Here is a 4,971-nt window from a genome sequence, read left to right on the forward strand (position 1 = left end):
GGTTTGTGTCCCTTTAAATTTCTCCTTTCCTTTCCTGAGGCAGCTTGTAGCTTGTTCTTTTGCAGCCTGGCCTCTCCACGCTGACTCCTACTTTTAACTCTTTTTAACTACTGGAGAGGCCACCATTTTTTAAACCTACATTTTAACAATTCTACAAGCCAGGATTACTAAGAATGGGGAAAAGGAGCAAGAGACAGCACTCTGCAGCAGAGAGTTCATCCAAGCCACTGAAGCAGCAGAAAATGGAAGATTACACTGCAAACAGACAGTCTGTTTGCAAACAGACAAGAATGTATACATTCTTGTCTCTAAGTGAGACAAGGTCTTCTTCCTGTAAAGGAAACTGGAACCAAATCTGGAACAGAAAAACGGGAACCCAAAGTTTCTCAGGAACAAAGGGAACTGGATTCACAGGATACTCAGGAGCTGAAGAACCTGGAAAAACAAGAACAGCTGGAACTGAAGAATCAGGAACAACAGCTGGAACTGAAGAATCAGGAACATCAGCTGGAACTGAAGAATCAGAAACATCAGCTGGAACTGAAGAATCAGGAACAACAGCTGGAACTGAAGAATCAGGAACCTCAGCTGGAACTGAAGAATCAGGAACATCAGCTGGAACTGAAGAATCAGGAACAACAGCTGGAACTGAAGAATCAGGAACAACAGCTGGAACTGAAGAATCAGGAACAACAGCAGCTGCAGAAGACTCAGGATACTCAAGAACCAAAGGATCTGGAACCATCGATGGAGTATTGAAGATGGCTGCTACTGTTGTCATCAGGGTAGTGAGGACTTCATGTGTGGGTGTGGGTGTCTTTAACGACATAGAGTCCATGAATTTGTGGGGTGCACCAATCATGTGCTCCCACACTTTGCCTATGTGTGCTTCGCCCATGTGAAATGTATGGGGAAGGCAATTTTTGGCCTTCAGACATTTGTCAATCACTGGGTCATGGCAAATGTCTTCAATAGTCTGTAAGTCCTTGCAGACTCCTATAAGGTTCATTCTTGGGATGCTAAGACAAGTGATCAAGATGATCAAAACTATGCCTAATCTCAGGTGCTTCCGCTTAGTCAGGGGTTTGAAGCGGATTGGTTGACGTTTACTGGGTGCCTGAAGTTGGAGGTTGGCATGTTGATCTGGAGTTGGAAGTACATAGCATTTTGGTCTCTGTGGCATTTGTCTGTTTGAATAGACCAAGAACTCAGGACTTTCTAGCCAGGTCAATTCTGTTAACTGTGTGGCAAGGTTGGGCCACTTCACTTGGTTCACAAAGTTGTTACCTGTTGGCACATGTTGCCATTGTTCAGGGCTCAAAGATGTTTCAACTCTTTTCATTCTGTTACCTACATAGACATAGAAATGTCTGCTTTGTTTGTAGATGTAGCTTGACATCTCCTTGCTGTCTGCATAGAAGGTGGTAGACTGTAGTTCAAGGCACAACGTCTTCGCTGTCAAGTTGGTGAGCTTTACAGCCAAAGTGGTACCACATAGTTCTAACCTTGGTACGGTGTGACCTTCATATATTGTTAGTCTCACTTTTCCAAAGAAGACACCGAGACTGCAGCTCTCCCCGCTGTAGACTCTGATGTATCTTATGGTTGCAAACAAGATGACGTAAGTGTGGCTCTCCCCGCTGTAGACTGTGATGCATCTTAAGGCTGCATTTGCCTTCGTTGACACATCTAAGGAAGCGTACAATTCTTTCTTTTGCACTGTGGCAGGTGAGCTGGAAACATACGTGCACTGCACTTGCATACTCTTGGGGCATCTTGGAAGTATACTCCATGACTTGCAGACGTTGTTTGTCTTGTTTGTCCTCTATGGACAAGGCTAAGTTGTGATTTTTGCTTGTCTGGAACACTGTTGCTTCCAAAACAGATTTGGTTGTTACAAGCGTGCAGTGTTCTAGGTGTGGTTTTAGGTGAGGTGCTATTCCATTACTGGGAATGGAGGTTTTTGAGATGCTCACCTGGGTTGGGGTTTGCATTTGGTCAACCCAAACCGTTCCTGGGATGACCCATTCAGGTTCCATCTTAAAGGCAGTTGAGTAGCTTGTTGGGCCTCTGACCATTCCGTGGTAGGCAAAGGGATCAGGTGCGTCTACTCTCAATGGAGCCAAATTTCCTGCTTCAAGAGTTAGGAACCGTAAGGCAATTGTAGTTGGGGGAAGCGTGGCTTTCCTCCCCGCTGTGCTCTGTGACACAGAGCACATTTCTTTGCTTGGGGGTTCGCCGGGGAATGGTGTGCCGTAGCTTTCCATGTGTGGGCTGTAGCTTGGTGGAGGTGGTGCATCGCTTCTGGGAGCGGGAGCATGCGCCATGTCTGGCTGGTAACCTCCTTCGGCATATTGTTGGCTGAGGGTGGTTTGCCATGTCACATGCGAGGGACCTTGTTGACTTGGTCTGAACTCCTCTGCCCTGGCATTGAGCTGAGGGGAGCTAAGGTCCTGGGTGCTCACTTGTTGGAGGGTCTCTCGTCTTACTGGTGGAGCGTAGCTGGTTCCTTGGTAGGCTGGCACAGCTGATGTTCGAGACTCTCCGCTGTGATCAGGTCTGGTGGTGGTTCCTTGGTAGGCCGCCTCCTGTTGTCGTAGCAGGGACTCTAGTGTGGCTCAAGCTCTTTCAATTTAGTCCCTGAGCGATGGCTGGTTCTGCTGTGGGGCCGTTGGTGCTGCAGGTGGACCCATCCGATTGCCATCGGTGGTATGGTTCGGCAGGTTCCGTGGGGCAGCAACGGTGGAAAGATCTTGTTGCGCTCCCCGCTGTGTAGCTATTACCGTTGCTGGTGGACCCATTGGATTGCCATCAAAGGTATGATTCGGCGGATTCAATGGGGCAGCAACGATGGGAAGATCTTGTTGCGCTCCCAGCTGTGTAGCTATTGCCGTTGCTGGTGGACCCATCCGATTGCCATCAAAGGTATGGTTCGGCAGGTTCAATGGGGCAGCAACGATGGGAAGATCTCGTGGCCTAGTTGTCGCGACATCAACCCTGTGGCTGACTGGCACATCTGGCCGTTGAGATTCTTCTGTTCGTCTACTCTGTCTTGGGGGGCTTGTGGCTGACTATGGTCTCACCTGTTCACATTGAAACGTGCTTTGGTTGTCCACGTAGGCCTGTTCGCGGCTACGCCATTCTTCGTTCTCCAGTTGTTCCCTATTGGACAAGAAGGTGGGCTCCTGAAGTGTTCTCCGAAGGCCTTTTGCCCTTGCCACTTTGTCCGCCACATCTCATTGGCTTCTTATGAACTCAAGCTCGTCTTGAGTGGCCTTCATTTTAACTTTCCTTATATCTGCTTCGGCTTCCGCTTCAGCCTCTGCTTCAGCTTCTCTTTTAGCTGCTTCCGCGTCTGCATCAGCCTTCCTTTTAGCTGCTTCCGCATCTGCATCAGCCTTCCTTTTAGCTGCTTCCGCGTCTGCATCAACCTTCCTTTTAGCTGCATCAGCTTCTCTTTTTGACTGCTTCCGCGTCTGCATCAGCCTTCCTTTTAGCTGCATCAGCCTTTCTTTTGGCCTTCATTTGAGCTTCTTCTATTTCCATCGCCTCCAATTCCTTCTTCTTCAGCTGCTCCTCTTGTACCACACGAAAAACTGCTTTGGCAGCGTTACCATCTATGATTGCTTGCTCTTCTTGTGAAATTCGGGATGCTCGGCTGTGACGAGAAGATGCTTTCGAATGTCGGGAGGCGCCTGTGACATGCGATTGTTGTGACATGCTGGAATGCGCCTTGGATACGTGGCGGAAAGATGAGGCCCTTCCAGACACGTGGGATGGGGCCGCATGCGACCGTTGGGATGGTGCATGTGAATGGCGGGAAACTTCAGACTCAGCCCTCTCGACCGGTCTGTCTCTCAGGAGAGGCTCGCACTCTGGAGGGCATTGTGGCCTCTCCAGAAGCTTCTTACGTTCCTCGTTTAGTAGCTTGAGGCTTCGCATCTCTCTATCGATAGTTGAATCTCCTAATTGCTCCTGAATGACCTTGAGTTGCCGTTCGGAGTCCATCCATTGCGCGAAGGCATCTTCCTTATCTCCTTCCACTGCATGTGTACGTTCGGGGGAGAGATCCTCTTTTTGCTCTTGGTAGAGTTTGTGCCATCTCTCCCAACATCTTTCATAGCACTTGTAAACGGTGTCCCATTTCTCTAACAGGTGTGCATGCATGGCTTCTGTAGGCTTTCTTTGTTGTCTCAGATCATAGTGACCCTGAAACATCTTTGGCCCTGCTGAGGCTTGAGCTTCAGCCTGTGTGTGCGGGTCAAGGCTGGCTGTTTGCAGCATTTCTCCTTGGCCGGCTGGTTGGGGTGTCTCAACTAGGCTGGTTGGTTGAACCCCTTCATCTAAATCAGTGGGACACTCTGCCATGGCTAGGATAGGTTCAGTCAATTGGATGAACTTCTATTTTTGACCACTAGGGGTCGCTACTTGCAGATCAGCTTCAGAGGTGCTGTCTGTGGGTGGAGGTGCCACTGGGTGCGTTCTCCTGTGCTTGTGGGTACTTCAGCATAATTCACCTGTTCACCACTAGGGGTCACTTTCTGCGTATCAGCTACCGGGGTGCTCTTCCTTCGAGGTACACCCTTTGTCCACTAGAGGGCTTTCTCTGGGCGTGATTAAAGGCTTGCATGTAGCTTCTCCTTTAACCACTAGGGGGCGTCTGAAGAAAGGCCAGCCAAATTCTTCATATTACCACGTTCCTGCTGGTGGCCACTGAGAGAATGTAGAGGTACAAAAATTCCCACCTGGTCATTAAGTTGCAGGCTGGAACCCCTTGGTCATCAGCTTGTGGTAATAAGCAAGGATTATTGGCTTTGCTTCCTTCTCCTTAATCCCTCAAACTGGAACAACTTGGTCTTCAGCTTGAGTGAGTGAATACATTATTGAAGTTCACTCTGTGCCCTTTTAGGGGGTGTTGGTAGCTTGGGATAAATTTAAGTAGCTTGCACTTAACTAACAGATTCACTCTGT

This window comes from Protobothrops mucrosquamatus, unplaced genomic scaffold (genome assembly GCF_001527695.2).
Source record: "Protobothrops mucrosquamatus isolate PMUCROS unplaced genomic scaffold, P.Mucros_1.0 scaffold543, whole genome shotgun sequence".
Taxonomy (NCBI): domain Eukaryota; kingdom Metazoa; phylum Chordata; class Lepidosauria; order Squamata; family Viperidae; genus Protobothrops; species Protobothrops mucrosquamatus.